Consider the following 19882-nt stretch of genomic DNA (forward strand, 5'->3'; position numbering starts at 1 on the left):
TTGAATTACCTATTTCCCTTCTGAGTCTCACTTATAGAATGAACAAAGTAGTATCTGCCCTGCCTATCTCATAGTGTTGTTTTTGAGGATCAAGTGAGAGTGTGGGTAAAGAATTTCAGAAATGTCATACATACATATATATATGTATATATATATATACATATATATATGTATACATTAGGAAAATGGGGACCATATGTATATGATCCCCATTTTCCTGATATGTAAACTGAGGCCCAGAGATGATAAAAAAAAATTTGCCTTAGGTCACACGGCTAGTAAGTGGCAGAACTGAGATTCCAATCCAATTCCTCTGACTCTTCATTTTAACTGGCCACCCTTTCAGGAGCTAGATCAGATGTCCTGGGGGCCTCCCAGAGGGCAGCCTGGATTGATCTCCAGCTCAATTTGCCCCCAGCCTCTCTCCTTGGCTCATCTTCCCTGCTCCCTTCTTGTGGCCGTTGTCATGACAACCAGCTGCTGCCACTGCTGCCTCTTCCTTTCCGCAGCAGGGGTGGAGCTGGCAGGAGGGGAGGGGGAGGGATGGAGAGGAGGAGTCCGGAAGAGGCAGGCGCGGTGCCCGCTGCAAGTTCCAGGCGCTCTCTCTCTGAGCTCATCCCATCCTCCTCCAAGAGGGAGGAGGCCAGGGCCCCTGATGGTTGCCACTGCTGCTATTCCTCGGGCTGGAAGGGTGGTTCCGCTTCTCAGCATCACTGCCTGGGGAAAGTGAGGTGGGGAGAGGAGGGTCTCCTTCGAGCATCCGCTGCTGCTGATGTTGGACTCTGAAGCGTCCTCCTCCTCCTCAGTCCCAGGGAAGATGGATTCGGCTGGTACCTCTCCCCCCCTGAAGCAGCTTCTCCAGATCTGCGCTGGGTAAGTGGCGGCTGCTGGAGCTGGTATATATTTGTGCTTGGTTGGCTTTCCCATCAATAGTGCAATTCAGGCATGTCAATCCTTTTTGTAGCCTAGGCTGGAACAATACAATGACTGCTCTCCCTGAGGCTGGCAAGAGGGTGAGCCAGGGAGACAGAGGTGGGGGGGGGGGAAGAGAGGAGAAAAGAAGGGAAGGAGGGGGGGACGGGGAGAGAGGAAGGTGGAACTGAGAGAGGAAGATAAGGAGGAGGGGGGAGGGATAAAGAGAAATAGGGAGGTAGAGACAGAGATACAGAGGAGAGACTGAGATGGAGACAGAGGGAGCCTGAGACAGAGAAGGAAGATAGGGAAAGGAAGCAAGGAGAATGAAAGGAGGAGGAAGAAACCTTTCAGTTCAGAAATGTGTGCCAATTTTATCTTAGCAAGCCTAGTAAAATAGTTTAACGGACCAGGACCCTTTTGCCTAACATTTGCTCTAGAAATGGGGTGTGGGATTAAGCAAATGAACCTGAAGAATTGTGTTCTGAGTAGGGATTGCTTCAAACTCTGTTATCTCTATGGCTGAGCCCTCTCAAAATAACATTGAATGTCCTGAGTGCAGCCCAACGCAGGTGGTGGTGGTGGGTGCCTTATTGTTTGTATGTGCTAGGAAGATTGAACCCCCAGATCACTGAATTACATCTCTTCCCTTAAATGACTTTCCCCCATAGTGGTTGGGAAAAGGGTAAGCCAGTTTGGCCAGGATCTCCTTTCTTTCCTGCAGTGTACACATTGTGTGCATGGCAATGAACATTTATGTGTAAAAACATATTTCTAGATATGCATTTGCATGTGTATAGTGTGTCAATCAGGGATACTGTGGGACTAGTTTCTTTCCATGTAATACATACAAATGTGAGCTTTATTGCCTATCATTTACATTGCATTTCTTTCCACAAAGTGCTACATAATCATTTTTATTGGTAATAAATAAAAACCCATGCTGGGGGTTGGGAGATAATTTTTTTAAATGGGCCTCTAATTTTGTGCATCCTGTATGATTTATTCTTATTATTGCTCCCCTGTTTCATTGTGACCAATTAGGACAGATGCCTATCATTTGATCTATATCTTGGGGACTAAATTCCAATTCACAGCTTGCCACTTTCCATGTTTTGGTTGGGGGACGGATTCTGGAACACTGGAATCACAGGGATGGGCAGCTCATGTGGTGTTTTCACATTGAGTTTTTCTCCAAAACGAATGTGCTGGCCAAAGCACTTAGCCTAAAATCTTGTACTGGGTCTTGCCTTGTGTGCCAGACTGTCCCCCTCTGGGCAACCTCACTGTACTGTATGGTGTAATGAATTTATTTTGTCCAATCCCGCCATGCCCTGTTCATTCCTTCAGTTTCAGGCACCATTTTACAATCAGTTCAGATTAGGTACTCTGTGTGTGTGTGTGTGTGTGTGTGTGTGTGTGTGTGTGTGTATGCACTGTCTTCATTGGAGCTATTTTTTTTTGTATCCAGGTGTCTACAGTAACCTATCCATTTCCCAATTAGCTTATTTATACAAAGAAACTAAGCAGGAGACTGAAGGAAACCTTGCCAACAAATGTGTGATGTGGCAAGCTATTGTAGTTTTTAAATGCATGCTGGGTTCTGCCTGGCCTTTTATTACTATCAAGGGTTTAAGGTAGCTCAAGAGACTAAGGAAGACAGGGATTGGTACAGCACAGGCCTACATTATTGCTTAGGATAATGGAACTCACTGAATGAAAGCTAGAAAACCCTTTTAGGTAGCATCATATGTTAAATGTAATCCTCATTTCTAAGTGCTACGTATCTCTAGCCAGCTCCATACTAATAGTGTAGTAGAGAGTGCCGACAATCCTGAATGCTCTAAAAAATTATTCTTTGTTGTTTAAAAAACTTTATATCTTGTTTTATATATCACAATCCTCATTTAAACAATCAGTCTATTTGGATTGTGTCCATTTGCTGTTTTCCTTAGATGATGTCTTGGCTGGGACTATTTAGAGATAAGATATTTGGAGACTTAGGGGGATGAACTGGTTATATACATACATATATATATATATATATATATATATGTCTGACTTTATGTCTTCTATAGGGTAAGTTTATTACCCTTATGAAGTCTTGTAGGGACAATGTTGTCTAGTAAAATTTAGAGCATTGGACTTGGATTTGGGGTACTAGGGTTTTGATCTTGAATTTTTTATGTTCTTCAATATAATGATTAAAAATAACATAATAACAATAACATTTATAAAAGTCTTTGACTCCAGACCCTGCACTCTATCCAGTGCATCAGCTAGATGCCCTTCTATAAAGTGGAAACTAAACAATGTAATTTCTCTGGTCCCTTCTAATTCAAAATCCCTCCTTAGCTATGTGACTTGGTAAATCATGTTATCTCCTTGATCTTCATTTTCTTCATCTTTAATGTGGGACTGACAAGAATTGTACTAGCTGCCCCAAAGGACTATTTTGAGGAAAAGGCCACAAAGGATCACAAGAATAAATGTTAATATTATTATATTGCCCTATGCTGTGTACATAGTGGACAAAGTGAAGAAAAAGGGAGCTTTGGTGCCCAGGTCACATTAGAGTGTCTAATTTGGGTATAAACCCTTTAGTAATTTCACTGCCAACAGATCTAATATCTGAGAGTAGTTACCAAGTATTTGGTATAGCCTTGTACATAATTACAAAAGGGGTGGGGGGTGGGATGGGATAGGGAAGAGTAGGAAAGAGTATGTGAGTTTATCAAATTTGTCAGAAATTTCTCTAATAGTTCCTTGACTTTTATTTCCTGTGCATCGATTTTTCTTGGGGTCTTCATTTTAAAAGGCATATTTTATCTATTGAGAAAAGACAGATAACTAAATACCCACTGGCTGACTGTTAGTGTGGATGATATTTCACTGTTCAAACAGTGACCCTGACCTTGGTCCTGGATCCAATTTTTAGTTTTGTAACTATGTAAAATTATTGAGAATTTAGAGAGGTTTTGGAGAACAGTAGGACTGATTAGTGAGTTGGAAATTCAGAATTCTTAGGGAAAGTTAAGAGAACTAACATTATTTTTTATCAAGAACAACCTAGAACCTTAGAATCAACATGAATTTGAAGGTCATCTAAAGAGATTCTTGTTCAAGTAGAGGTTGAACTTGATAGCAGAATAATTGAATGGATGAATAAACATTTATTAAGCACTATGCACCACACATGCTAGAATACAAATAGAAAAATGAGCCAATTTCTGTGCAGAAGGAGCTCAAACTCATAATTAGGGGAGAAAACACATAAAAATCAGTTCAGTGGCAGGTTGGATAGAAAGTCCTGGAAGTCCTAAGGTGGAGTGAGGTGGGGGAAGGACTTTAAGTGCGTTATAGTAGAAAGAACTGACTTTGGAGTTAGAGAATATTGGTTTCAATACTGGATCTAATACATACTACCTGAGAGGTGACCAAGGGGTATATTAGATAGAGTTCTAATTTTGGAGTCAGGAAGCCTGAGTTCAAATCCTACTTCAGGCACCAAGCACATGAAGGCATGCCTTGAAAATCCTAAGAGCTCCAATTTCATGATATTTAAGATGGTAATAACATTTATCGTACATACTTCACAAGATTGTTGTGAGGAAAGCTCATTACAAACCTTCATTATGCTTACTTGCTTTCTCACTCTGTCTCTGTCTCTCTGTGTCTCTGCCTTTCTGCCTCTTTCTCTATCTCTTTCTCTGTATGTCTGTCTCTTTTTGTTTCTCTGCTTTTCTCTCTTTCCATTTTTCTATGTCTGTGTCTCTGTGTCGTTCTCGTTCTCTCCCTCTTCTCTCTCTTTCTGTCTTAGAGCAGTTTTAAATTTTAAGGGCTCAATAACACATCTATTAATATGTATATGTACATTTATTGTATGTATACATATATAAAGTTATTTTTACCTCTGCTATCTTGGACAAGTCATACAACTTTCAGTTCTCAGTTTTCTTGAGTGTAAATGACAAGATTGGGGTACAGGCTTTCTTAGATTCTGACCAATTTTGACTTTCTGTCATCAGTGCCCTCAAGTTCTCTTCTGTCTGTGGAACTTTGGACAAGCAACTTAACTTCCTTAGCCTCTGTCTTCTCAGTTATAAAATGAAGGTGGCAGACAGGATGATCTCTAATGCTCCCTTATGGTTCTAGATCTGTGATTATGTGCTCCTTCCATCTCAGATTCCAACTTTCTTTTTTTTTTTAAACCCTTACCTTCTGTCTTGGAGTCAATACTGTGCATTGGCTCTAAGGCAGAAGAGTGGCAAGGGCTAGGCAATGGGGGTCAAGTGACTTGCCCAGGGTCACACAGCTAGGAAGTGGCTGAGGTCAGATTTGAACCTAGGACCTCCCGTCTCTAGGACTGGCTCTTAATCCACTGAGCTACTCAGCTGCTCCCCCAACTTTCTTTAAGAGAAAATTGGACAAGAATATAATAGGAGAATTGAAGGTTAGAGAGAAGGAACATTTTTCTAATGCTATATTTAATGAAGGGACAGACTAGGTTACCTAAGAAAGCGTTAGCTTTTTTTTTTTCCTTCTGACACTTCAAAGTTGGGACTTAGACCCCCTCCCTCCACTTCTCTACAATTAAAGTCCAGTGATTTCAGTGTGTTTGTAGTCCTTTAAGGCAGAAGGATTCACTGGATGGATGACCCTTCAGGAACGCATAGCCTTTTGAGCCACAGACTAGCCTATTTAAAAATCAGCCCTTTGAAAGAAATACAGGGCAATTTTATATTGGGTCTTTTTTAGATATATCACAAGGTGATTCAACACTGCAATGGAATCAGGTCACCGAATCCAGAACTCTTTAAAGAGAAGAGTTTACAATCATTTCTCTCAAATGGTTTAAATAAGATTCTGCCTGGAATCAGAAGACTGAACAATTTGACCTCCTGAAGAGCCTTCCTTCCATCACTGCAATATTTTGAAGCTAATTGACTCTGAGCAGAACAATCTACATAGTGGGCAGTCCCCTCCTACTTTGTGGTTATCTTGAGAAAATGAAACAAAGTTGTTAAAAATCTAAAACTAGAGTCTGGATTCCAAAATTATATTAATTTGTGGAGATGCATTTTGGGAAGGGTATTGATAAACTGGGGCACGTGCAGCAGAGGATGACCAGGATAAGTGACAAGGAGATACTAAACTAAGCATTAGTTACGAGGAAAAGGAGATGTAAAAAAAAAAAGCTTTAGTGAGTGGGTCATTGTAGCTATCTTCAAGAATCTGCAAGAGTGTTATGGGGAAGAAATAAAAGATTCATTGGGGCCTTGATTTAAAGCTGAAAGGGCTTTTGAAGGCCACCTAGTTCAAGTCCCTCATTTTACAGTGCAGGAGACTGAGGCCCAAAGGGGTTAAGTGATTCATTTAAGGTCACCTGGGTAAACTTGTATTACTTGGCTCCAGAGAGCAGAACTAAGAATGATGGGTAGAAATTCATAGAAAAGGTCAATTCCTTTTTGAGATAAGGAGAGGGAGAACAAACTAACATTCCCAATAATTAATACAGGGACCCATGGAGTTCATGAACACTTAAACTTTTTTGACAAATATATTTCCATATAATTGGTGTACTTTGACATCCTAATTGCAAATTTTTTACTTTATGCATCTAAAAACATTATTTTGAGAGAAGTCCTTTGACTTTCCCAGACTGCCAAAGGATCCCTGTTATAATCAAGGTTAAGCACTCTTGAGAGTTTAGTGGGTTCCAGGTCACTGCTGGTTGACTGAGTAGAATCTGGATGACCATTTGTAAGAGATTTTTGTAGAGGGGTCCTCATTCATGTTCATGCTGAATTAGCTCAACCCTTGGTTCTTCCAGCTGCAAGATTATCTGAATCCAGACAGATTCCACAAAGGCTACATTCAGATTCTTGTCTTGCCATTTACTAACCCAGCTTTTTTTTCACTAATCACTCTAAAATCCAAATTACTTTCTTAGAAACGTCAGACTCATCAGAAAAGTTAAAATGAAATATTTTGACTGAAGTTAAACCTTCATTGGGATTGGGAAGAATTGGGTAAAAAAAAATACTTCATGCTACAGAGCTTCCACCCAGCATGACCTGCTTGTTCTTCTTCCTTTCAAAAGAATCAGAATATTCTAAGGACAATTTATACTCTGTGCTTTATTCCTCCCTCTTTACTGGGGACACCAGAGGGAAAAAGGTCAGATGCAGATGCATTTACTCCATTTCTCAGGGACTCTGAAAAAAAAAAAAAGATTGTGCTGTCTGCTTTTATAGCCTGGGCCCAAGCAGCATGCTTCATTGTCTCATTTGTAATAGGAGCCTTCAGTGAGAACAGAGTATCAGCTTTTCTGTATCAAGATTGATATGAAAGAGCTAGGTTATGATTACAGATTAATTAGGGAGGTCATTTACTTCTCACCCAGTTGCCCTGACCTAGCCAGTATTAAAATGATAGAATCTCCAAATGGGAACCTCAAAGGGCATATAGCCTTGCCCCTACTTGAACAGAGATCCCCTCTATGGTTTTCTCTAGTAGCCCATCCAGCTTCTGCCTGATGACCTCCACTGATGGGAAATTCACAACTTCCTGAGGGATCCCATTCTATTTTTGGTCAGCTCTATTAATCCTAAAATTACCCTTTTTTGCCTTTTCCATACATTATTCCTAATTCTGCCCTTTGAGGACAATAGAACAAATCTTATGTCTCTTCCACATGACTGTCCTTCAAAAGATTGAAAATAGATCATGTTCCCTAACCCCATCCTAAATCATCTTTTTTTCCTAGGTTGAACATTGCCAGTTCTTCAGCCAGACCATATATAGTAACCTCATCTCCAGTGCTCTTATCAACACCTAATATTTGTCTGTTTCTTAAAACGTATCAATGATATTGCCCTTGCCCTCAAATGGCTTATAGTCTAGTTGTGGAACAAGACACTGAGATAACTGGTATATATCAAATTCATATATATGTATATATATATATATATGTCATTCATTTACACCAATTTCATACTTGAATTGAAACCTTTTTAAAAGACCAATATTCGACAGAAATGCAGTTGGATATGTATTTGTATATTCTGTAAGGCTAACAAAGCCCCTAAACATGATTCTACACATAGGAAAAGTTTGTCAGCACAATTAGTCTATAATTAATGTGTTCATCTGATCACACAATACTCAAACCGGAATAAAATTGTACTGAATGAGCAACTATTTTTTTAATTCAATAAAAATTGGAATCACTGAGTATATTTTATCAATCCTGATACAATTAAAATTTACATCTAGGGGCTTCATCCTTTCCTTTTAAAATTCTTAATAATCTACAGGTAGGGCCTCCTTGATTTATGACAGCTGGGACTCATTTTTTTTTGCCAGTGGAAATACCAGCTCCTGTTACCCTGACCTGCCATTGCATCTCACAGTGGGGATTCCATTAATCTGCTTGTTTGAGGGCCTATAATGAATGGGTATTCACACCCAAATCAGTGAGATGGTAGTTTGATTCTCAGGGTTTTCTAGGTCTATACACCTGCCAGCACAGATGAATGGAAAGCTCTTCCTTAATTACCTTTTTCTTTTCCTTTTTATGTTGCTAATATTATGAAGCTGCATGGCATAATGGAAGGAGCCATAGGTTAGGAATCAAAATCAATGGGTTCAAATCCAATTATTACTCATGTGACCCTGGACAAGTCATTTGCATCTCATAGGTTTTCCCATATGCAAAATGGAGAGAGGGGTTTAACTCAATCACCTTTTTACTTTAGCATGGGGAAGGACCTTAAAGGATATCTAGTCAAATTTCTTCATTTTAAAGAGGAGGAAACTAAAGCCCAAGTGTCTCATGGTCATACAGGTGATAGAAGTGGAATTTGAACTCTGACTTTAGGCTCTGTGCTCAAGTAATAGTAGATGAGGAAGCTGAGGCAGAAAAAGGCTGAGTGCAGCCCAAGGCTACACAGTTAATCAGTATGAAATATGGAATTCAAAGCCAGTTCTTTGTGATTCCAAGTCCAGTCTTTTACCCTTTGGACCATACTGTCTATCCAATACTTACTCCCTTGATGTTAAAAAAAACTTCAGTTGTCCAAAAAGTAAAATGGAGACATATAGAGTTGTTTCAATGGCAGAGGCAAAGGAGAGGTACATTATGAGAATATTCCCATGTCTACTATGTAGTCTTGCTTAAGCAGGTATTAAATACTAAGACTGATATTTTCTTTCTGTTTTTTTGGGGGAAGACTGAACATTGATATCTTTTGGTATTATATAACAGTCATTTCTAGATATGTCACTAATCTCTTCCTTTTTCTTTCCTCTTTATCCCCACTGAGACTTTTATTGTAACAAAGAAAAACAGTTAAGCAAAATTGAGTCTGACAGTATAGGCAGCATTCCACCCCCATAGTTACCCCCTTTAACAAAAGGAGGGTGGTGTGTTTCCTCATTTCTTATCCATGACCAAGTTTAGGCATTAAAATGATATAGCTAAACATCAACTTACTGTATTGTTCCCTTTCATTTTTATTATAATAGTCAGGCATCATGTTTCAGACTTGATACTTTCATTGATGCTCAGACTAACAAAATATTTTCTAGGCCTAAGCCAAATTTGTTTCATCATCACTTATAATTTCATTAATTCATAATTTCATAATGAATTTTCATAGATTACAGGAAAACTCTTTGAAAATTCAAATTGATGCTCATGACAGTCACAGCAGATCCAGAAATGACTAAGATTTGGTTGTTTGAGTTTGCCATTCTTTTCTAACCCTTCAAACAACAGAAACCCCAAATAATTATCCTTGTAAATCACATTTTATAGAGCTTTAACACTTACAAAGCACTTTTCCTCCCAATAACCCATTTGGAGAAGAAGTTTAAAGATTACTGGTTTTATTTTAAAAATGAAGAAATTGAAGGATAAAGAGGGAATGTGATTGATAGAATTTAGAGTGGTAAGGGACCTCAAAGATCCTAGATTCAATGATTTTCTATTACAAATCAGGAAACAGAAACCCAGAAAGGTGGAGGGATTTGGTCTAAACTATAAAGGGAATAAGTGGCAGGCTCAGGATTTGAACCCAGCCCTCCTGAATCTAAAATCCATGCTCTTTCATCTGGCATCAGGCCAGCTCAAGGAGCCATGACAAATAGGATCAAAGGAATAGTTCAACCATATCTAATTCAGCTGCCATTGTATTTTCATGGCTTGTGACTTAGGAGAAACTGTCATTTACCCCCCACTGAGCCTCAGTTTCCTCATCTACAAAATCAGTGTTGTAGATTGAATAATCTTTAAGACCTTTTCTAGGCCTAATATCCTGTGTTACATTAAAAAAAATCCTTCAAGTTCCAACATACTATATTCTATCTTCTAAAGTCTCTTTAAATTCTGACATTTTATCATTTAAACAAGATGTCCCAAAAGTCTTCATGCCATTTTATGCTATTTAAGCCATTATAGCTTAAAATTGCATGAAAACTTTTGGGACACTACTCTAACTAAGCTCCTCTCTAGATCTAAATTTTAGTATCCACTAAGCCTTTCAACATCCTCTTTGTCAGATGTAGTAGTCATAAACAAGCAATCATTTCTTTTCATGCTATTTCTGGAACTGAAGTAAAGAACCAGTAGAACATACCAACCCTGACTCAGAGCTAGACTGAAAGAGTCCTGCTTTCTAGGGAACTACTTTCATGGTAAGAGTAAGGAATGGGAAGTTTCTGTCCCCTACTCCAGAATTCAACAATTTAGTTGATGTCACAGGATTTAGAAAGGTAGCCTGAAACAAAGGGTATTTGTACATACTTAAGAGAAATGGCCTATTGTCCTTGTATCCCAGGTTTCCATGAGTACTTAGCTTCTGGTTAGACTAATGACAATAATGACTTGGAATCCTGAGTTGAAATCCTATCCCTGACACTTCCTAGCCAAGTAGCTTGATACAGATCACTCCCTAAGCCTCACCTTCCTTCTGTGTAAAATGGGGAGAGTAATTCTGATATTTCCTTCCTCTAGTTACTGTTGGGAAGACAGTGCTTTGTAATCCACGTAATATCAGCTCCATTATAAAATGTTTTATACTTCACATATTATTTTCTTCATGACCAACATATGCATTTGAAAGAAAAATGATAATATGTCCTAAAAGTCTTAGTACAATTTGAACTTATATTATTTTCCTAATTTCAGAAAGGAGAAAACTAAGTTGAGACAAAGTTTGGACTTGGCTAAGGCCATTCAACTACTAACTGGCAGAGCTGGGATTCAAACTTAGATCTTCCAACTCTACTGAACTTTTGACATTCAACTCATTCATAGCCTAGATTTCCAAAAAGCATCGATCTCCTGTCAAACTAAAGAGGAAAAGAAAAAAAATGTCATATGCCCTTTGGATTTTTGTTACTATGTTCACCAGCTTTATGTTTGTTTCATTCAACTGATTTCTCTTTTAATCTTGAGGACAAAAATTCACTTTGAAAATGAAAACAAAACAAATTTAAATGATCTTCTTGGTGCCTTTCCTGGCTTTTTATTGTCTACTGATTGTGCAAATTGCTTAGGTTAGGATTCTAGGACCTCTGTGATTTCACTTATCCAGTCATCTCCTGCATTTCTTGCATTTTCTACATTACTGCAATTGGGCAATTTACTCTCCCTAAAACATGCCCCTGGTCAAATATACTTCCCCAGTAAATACATTTTTTTTCTGATCCCCACCCCAACTGATGGAGACCTTGGATATATATATATATATATATATATATATATATATATGGAGTTATAAAAGTGTCTTGACCTAAGTCACACAAGTAATATTTCGGAGAGCTATGATTGAACCAAAGCCTTCTGTCTCCCAACCCAGTGCTCTTTTCACCACACCATCAACTTTTGAGAATATCTGGATAGTTTAAAAAAAATTTAAAGAACTAAAAAGTGTTTAATAGCATTATCTTGCTCTCAAATATTGATTTTTTTTTTGCTATAAACACAACCAGAGGCAAGGCAAAATCCATCACTCCATAATTCACTTTGTGCGATCATTTAGTACTAGTGTGCATTCACCATCAGTGCTCTTAGTGGCTATCTAAGTAAAGTGCATGGCTTGCTTTTGGTGAATAGCTGATGAGGAAGACTGCAAAGTGATTTTGCTTTTCAGGAGACAGCTTCTCAGCAATCAGAGAGATGGTTTGCCCCTCTAGTTGATATGGAATTCTGCCCAGCCATGATGCTGAATCATCAGTTCTAGTTTTTAAGAGAAATGAAAACTTCAGCAGGGAATACTTTCTTCTTTGCACTAAACTAGAAACTTTTGATTCCAATAATCCATGAGATCCACCACCAAGGTCCTCTACTAATGATTCTCTGTAGAGAACCCTGGGTTCTCTAAGGCAATTGTAGTGGGACAAAAGCTTTGACTGGGCTTGCCAAGTTTGATGTGGCAAAACTTTGAGGGAAGCCTATACTTCTAAGACTACATGTCTTTCATCTGGGAACTGATCTAGCTTGTGCCAAAAAATTTATTATGAAATGATTGGCTATCAGATGAAAGTTTTCTAATTCATAGTAACTTATGAAAATTGCTAATGGGCTGTGATTGACATGAATGGGATTCAGAGACAACTAGATGGTAAAGTGAATAGAATGCTGGCTTTAGAGTCAGGAAGGCTTGAATTTGAAGCCTATCACCAATACTCAGTAAATGAATTATCCTGAGCAAATTATTTAAGTTCTCCAAGTTTTAGTTTTTCACTAGAAAAAATGAAGATAATAAGAGTACATATAGCACAGCATGTCCCCAAAGTGGTGGAGATTTAAGATTTAACAGTTTTTATTTAGGATATGAAAATTTTAAAATACATATTTGTATTTTAAAAATATTATATAAAATTACATTAAACATTATTTATAAACATATAAAATATTTCAGATATAAACTTTTATATATACTATTAAATCTTAAACTTTCACCAAGACTTTTGGGACACTTTGTACATGCAAAGATCTTTGCGAAAAACTTAAATAACTTTATAAATAGTAGCTATTATTGGTGGAAGGGGTGCCCATTCCAGAGAAATAATGACCATTTTTGACTTGTAGGGCTTGGGGAGGGTATAGGAAGGAAGGGACACTTAATTGGGAAGTGACTGTCAGAATGAAGCCTGATCAGGGCACTGGGAAGCGTTTGTGCTCCTAAAATAGAAATTGATGAAGAGATCAGAACAAGTTTCTTTACAATTTGGTATCTTTAAGGGGGAAAAGGGGTTAATTTTAAAAGGGTTAGGCTGGATTATTTAAGAGTGTAGTCGCCAGTAATTTGTATTAATTCCAAAGAGATTTATTTACAATTTATTTACAAAATGTAGAAAGAGTGAAGTAAGAAAATCAGAGAGAGGATGGGGTAGGATATCTAGCTTAATCACTAAGTAATTTACTCCAGGCAGGGAGAGTTAGTTCTTAGGCCTTGGCAAAGCCAAGGACCTGGGGAAATCTCTCTTAAGAGGTAAGTCTCTCTTGAGGTTAGTTTTTTTTTTAGTTTTTTTTTTTCAGAAAATCTAGCAGTTAAGAGTCAGCTTTTCACTCACCACATGTAAGTTCAAGGAAAGGGATTTTAGAACAGCCTCACCAGGAACAGGGTCTCAGGTCTAATCATCAGATTCTCTTCAGCCTCCACTACAAGTAGAACTGCACTTAGGAAGCTGTAACTCCCTTTTAAAGACACTTTCTCTTGAGTCACTTCCTTGTGCCTTCCCCTAATTCTATGCCTCCCAATCGCAGTCCTGCTTTAGGACTGCCATGGGGAAGTCAGTTTAATTTTGATTCGCCACCCACTATTGCACATGTGGGTCACAGACCTCCCATTTGATGATTAAGGGGGATGTTTACACTTTTGGTGATTAGATCTAAAAATGGGCAGATCTCCATACTACAACTTTTAAGTAGGGTGTTTACATTTTTAGTGATTAAAATCTAAAAACAGACAGGGGTTACAATTTAATCTTCACAATCAGGCGAGAGTTAATTATTTTCATTTTCACAATCAGAGAAGAGTTACATTTAATCTTCACAATCTCCTTAGAAATTGCTATAGGCAACAATATTTAATTCAATTCAACATGTATTTTTTAAAAATCCTACTATGTAAAAGGCTAGATATTAGGGTTACAATAATAAAAGTGAGAAATAGTTTCTACTCTTAAAAAGCTTTAAAATTTTCCAGGATATAAACAATAAACTATCAGTGGGATCTTCCTAAAGCTCAAGTCTGATGATGTCACTCCTTCCTCTCAATAAACTATAGTGGCTCCCTATTACATCTAGAATTGAATCCTTTCCTTGGCATTCAGAGTCCTTCACACCTTTCTGGTCTTCTAAAACAACTCCCCTTCATGTATTCTGTAATCCAGTGGCATTTGCTTATTTGATGTTCTTCAAACATGACACTTCCTCTCCGGATTCTTTTCTGTGACTGCCTGTCATTGCTAGGATACTCTCTCTCTTAACCTCTATCTCTCATAGTTTTCTTGGCTTCCATCAAGTTTCAGCTCAAAGCTAATGTTCTTTAGGAGAACTTTCTTTAGTCTCCGTCCTCCCTTCTTTTCCTTTGTGATTACCTTTAATTGACACTGTCTTATATAAAAGTCATTTACATGATGTATCTCCCATTAGAATGTGGCAGAGACCTCATTTTTGGCATGTTCAGAGCTTAACACAGTGCACAGCACATAGGATGCACTTACTAAATGCTAATTATTAACTGATCAACAACAATTTTTTGAATATTTCATTGCCTGGTGCTAGCCTCCTGATTAAATGAGCCATTCTGAATGGAGCTAAACTTGTCCTTTGTCAATAGACTCACAGCCTTTTGTGGGATCAATGTCTGAGACCTTCCCAGACAGGTAGAAAAGTGCCCAGGTTCATGCTTTGCTGTCATAGTTTTTTTTTTTGTGATGTCACAACTGAGCTGACATCATAATGGGGTTTGCAAGAAGTACTTTGATGAAGTTTCATAATATTTGTCTGGAAGAGAACAGAAAACAAAATGCTTTTATATTTTTATTTTTTTTTTTGGTAAAATTTACCCTCGAATGGATGGGAGACCAAAGAAACATTTGGCTTTCTGTCCAAGTCTACAATGCATGCTGTGTAAACATGGCCATCAAAGGCTAGCCTGCCAAGATGGCCTTTCAAAATGTAGTGGAACTTTTTGTATTAGCTGTATGTGGAGGGTCATAAATTTGGGGATGATTGATCAAATTGTGGTAAATGAATATAACAGAATAAGATTGTATTATAAGAAATGAATGCCATACAAAATACAGGGAAACTTGGGAAATCTTACATGAACCGACAAGACAAAGTAGACAGTGCCAAGAGAAAAACACAAATGATCACAATAATACAAAGGAAAACTACACAGAAAAATCTCTGAATTTTCCCAAGTGAAGTTATTAGTTGTGACCTCAGAAACATGATAGTAAAGCATGTTTCCCCCGCCCCTCTCTCTCTCTCTCTCTCTCTCTCTGTTTCTCCTTCTTTTTCCTTCTCTCTCTCCCTCCTCCCTCTCTTCTATCTCTTCTCTCTCGCTTCTGCCATCCTTTTTTCTCTCATTTTGTTTTTATATTAAAAACACAGATTACATCCATTTTATAAGAGATCTCTTAAAATGAAAACAAATAGTTAAATAAAACTAATATAGTGACCACAAGAAAGGTAGTAGACATAGAGAATGAGGCCCAAGTTCTTAGACCTGCGTAGCCAATGTGATAATCCATTTTTCTTATTTTTACCTTTTGGTTACAAGGGAGGGTCTAATTGGGAGGAAGGAGAGGAATTGAGTAATGACCTCTAAATAAGAAAGGGCAACACCTCCAAAAATTCCTTTTTAAATTGGAATGTAACACGGAATCATCTTGTAGCAGGGCCTACATTTCCCACTAATTAACTGAGGCTGTGTGGTAAATAAAATAGGATGAACATTAGTTGTGCAGTCAGAAGATCTATGGTTCAGACCTCAGTTCTGACATTTACTAGCTGAGTGATCTTGGGAAAATCACGTAACTTCTCTGAGCTTCAGGCTCTTCATCAATGAGATGGGTGTAGATAATATCTACAGTACTTTCTTGATTGGGTCAAATAAATTTATTTAAATGCCCACAAGAAAGTGTACCCAGTGCTGGGCATACAAAGACAAAAGAAGAATTTGAAATCTACTGAGAGAAAGTACTTTGTAAGATGCCAAATTGATGTGAAAAAGGGTCCTCTGACTCCAAATCCAGCAATCTTTCTACTGTTTTGTGTTGGATAAGCATGTGCATTATGTCATATCTGCCTGCAAATGCCTTTTTCTTTTTAAATGGACTCTTGCTACTTCTCACTTAATGGACTTAAATTCTGAAAGCATAATATTGACAAGAAAGATTTTAAAACTTCACTGAGAGTCATTTTTCTTCCCAAATAACTCCATTCCTACTCTGTGCATTGATGAGCAAAATGCATATTTTATTTGCACCATTAAATAAAATTAACCAAATGGGCCAATCTATTCTCTGGAATAAGTCCAGATCAATGAGACACACATCTGTGGGACCAACTCTATCTGAGCCTTAATTCTCTACTGGCTTCAACATGCATCTAAAGATAGGCAGCATAATTAAGAGGAGGGGAGAGGTAAAACATCATTTTACTTACTGTTATTATTTCATGAGTTACCATGGTCAAAGAATTCATCACCTCCTGCCAGATTGATAGTGGTGTGCCTCTCTATACTTAGCAGGCTTCCAGACAGCTAATGCAATTGGCTGCCAGTATTGAGCCTTTCTAACTTGGTAGGACCTGCCAACCTTTGAGCTCCATTGGTGTGATCTTCAAGAACCCTAGTTACTTCCAAGCCCTAGTGAAACCTAGGAGTAGGATTATTTTTATTGATAATATTGATTGCTTAGATCTCTACTAGGGAGTAGAAATAGACTTGATTGATCCCTGTAAGGATCCAACTCCTTCATTTTACAGAGGAGGAACTGAGTTCTAGAGAGAGGAAGGGATTTACCCAAGGTCACACCAGGCAGTAGTGAGTGACTGAGCTAGGATATGAACCTATGGCTCTCAAATCTGCCTTCTTTGTGCCTTTTGCCTGGGATTGGGGATTTAGAGTCATTTGATTGATGGAAAGAAGCAAAGACACTAAGGACTCAGTCCCACTTCTTAGATAGACTGACAGGCTCACAGATTTTGTGGTTAAATGTGTTAAGTGTTCACAACATGCATTACTTACGTTTCCTATCCCAGTGTGATCTCAACTTCTTTAAATATTTGTCACCAAACTTTTCAGCAGGAACCAAATTTTTTTTCCCCATCCAAAAAAGCTTTACTTCATATTTTCAAGAAAAACTTTTGCATGAAAAGGGAAATGCTCTTTTAAGGGTATTGTAAATAAATGGTTTCTCTCTCTTCCCCTCCCCCCTTCTCTTTCCCTCTCTTTCACCCCAAGAGATTCAGACTGCCTTTGCAGAGTAATTTCATTGATGGCAAATCCCCAAATGCCAGCTTGCTTTGAGCTCTTGATGGTGATGCTAAACATGATGCTTCCATGGCTCTGACAGTTTCCATGGCATTGAATGACTCTCAACATGTTTTTTGTTCATATTTTTAAAGTACGGCCAATAGCAAGTATCTTGGCAGAGGCCTGGTCATTGGCAGTAGGGGGGTGGGGAGGAAGGAGGGAAAGGATGGGAAAGCATATCTTTTGAATTTTATTGTTGTTGTTACACACCTGTGAAACTTTAAAAGCACTGTATTGAAAATAGAACAATTTGTAGCTGTTATAATTCTGGGAAATGATTTCGATTCCATAAATATTAAATGCCTCTCATGGAAGAACAAGAAGCTTTTACTAGCTTGTGTTTCTGTAATGCTACAGAGCTATAGTAAAGCTGGGAAAAGTTACTTGAATACAGGAATACCTTGCCCAGTTTGCAATCCCAGCTGCCACTGGGAATGAAAAAGTTAGCAAAGGAGTGTCCAAGCAAGCACATATGATGCAAAAATTCCATTGCATTAAAGCTTATGCACTTGAATTGTAGAAAATTCCCCTCAGTTTCTCAATCATAGTCTACATTTAATGTTTAAGTTCGTGGGAATCCTGTCTCTCAGCCTATAACAGATCAGAAAAGTTACTAAGTAAATTACAGTTAAAATTAGATCTAAAAGTTACTGGGGAGGCTAGGTGGCTCAGTGCATAAAGCATTAGGCCTAGAGTCAGGAGGCCCTGGGCTCAAATTTGGCTTCAGACATTTCCTAACTCTGACCCTGGATAGATCATCTAATCTCAATTGCCTAGCCCTTACCACTCTTCTGTCTTACAAAAGTTACTCAGTATTGATTCTAAGACAGAAGATGAGGATTTTAAAAAAAGTTATCATATAAAATATTAAAGGATATAAAAGTATTCGAGGCATTGAAGTGGTTCAGTGGATTGAGAGCGAGGCTAAGACATGGGAAGTCCTGGGTTCAAATGTGTCCTTAGATACTTCCTAGCTGTGTGACCCTGGCCAAGTCACGTAACCACCATTGCCTATCCTATATGGCTCTTCTGCCTTGGAATCCATATACAATATTGATTCTAAGATAGAAGGTAGGGGTTTAAAATACATATGTATGTGTATATATAGTATTAAAATAAAGTATACTTATAGTATAGTATAAATATGAGTAAATTATAAGGGGTAAGAGTAAGAAAGAAGTTGAGGGACCACCATTCTCCCAGGAACCCAGAATTAAAACCCAGTTGTCATTCTTACCTCCTCACTCTCTGCCTTCCCAGCTTCTTATCCAATCTGTTGCCAAGTCTTGTCAATTCTCCTTTCATAACATCTCTCAGATACACCCTTTTCTCTACTCAACATTGCCACCAGCAGGGTACATAGTCCCTCGTTACCTCCTCCCTGGACTACTGCACTAGTCTACTGGTTGGTCTCTATACCTCAAGTTTCTTCCCACTCTGGTCCATCTTCCATTTGGCTGTCAAATCGATCTTCCTAAAGCAAAGTTTTGACCGGGTCACCCCCTCTTAAGTAAACTCCAGTGGCTCCCTATTAACTCCAGAATCAAACATAAAATCTTAGATTTGGCTTTAAAAAAACACCAACCCTTTATTTGTGTCCTCAGAATAGCTCTAGGACAGAAGGCAAAAAGGACTGAGTGACTTGCCCAGGGTCACACGGCAAGGATGTTTCTAAGGGTTGATTTGAATCCAAGTCCTTCCAAATCCAGGCCTGACACTCTTTCTACTGTGCCACCTAGCTGCCCCCTTTGTTTGCCTTTTAAAGCCCTTTATAATCTGGTCCTTTCATAACCATAAATATGGTCTTCTCATATGTAATTCTTCCACACTCACCACATAAATACCTTGCTCACCCCACCCACCCACCTTCTACCATACTCTGTAGAGAGAAGTACTGTGATGTGATGGGAAGAATACGGGGTTTGAATTCGGAGGGTCTGAATTCAAATCCCTGATCTTTCTTTCATTTGTCATGTGAAGTTGCAAAAGTGACTGCTCAAAGAAGGAGCAAGGGAACAAGTCTTTATTAGGTTCCAACTACATGTCAGGCACTTCTCTAAGCACTTTATAAAGATTATCTTTGTTTAGCAACTAGTCACCATAGCCTCACTCACATGGCAGATAATGAATGCATGTTTCTTTGAATTATAAGAGCAATTAACAACTTAGTTTCTTATTAATCATTCTCTTGCCAACTTGAAGTATTTAATGCTTTGTTACTTGAACTAGTAATGATAATTCAAATTTTTATGGAGGAAAAGGCGAAATAATATAGTAGAAAAAGCTCGAAATCTGGCATCAGGCAGACAGGGTTTAAACCTTAGCTCTGCTACTTCCTTAAACTCCCTCAGCCTCACTTCCCTCATAAGATGAGGGGATTGGACAAGATGGTCTCTAAAGGTCCC

At 38.3% G+C, this 19882-nt stretch overlaps 1 protein-coding gene across 3 annotated transcripts in view; it reads left to right on the top strand.

Moving 5' to 3' along the window:
- The first annotated feature begins 387 nt into the window (after nt 1–387).
- JAKMIP2 (janus kinase and microtubule interacting protein 2) overlaps nt 388–19882 on the top strand; it is a 225893-nt gene continuing 206398 nt past the window's right edge. The window contains exon 1 of one of the 3 annotated variants that reach the window (XM_001380683.5): nt 388–873. The gene's annotated coding sequence lies outside the window, so the exon portion shown is untranslated. The remainder of the gene's footprint in view (nt 874–19882) is intronic. The other 2 variants (XM_007474041.3, XM_056811596.1) reach the window with 2 other exon arrangements.

The sequence above is a fragment of the Monodelphis domestica genome, chromosome 1 (assembly GCF_027887165.1).
Source record: "Monodelphis domestica isolate mMonDom1 chromosome 1, mMonDom1.pri, whole genome shotgun sequence".
NCBI classification, from domain to species: domain Eukaryota; kingdom Metazoa; phylum Chordata; class Mammalia; order Didelphimorphia; family Didelphidae; genus Monodelphis; species Monodelphis domestica.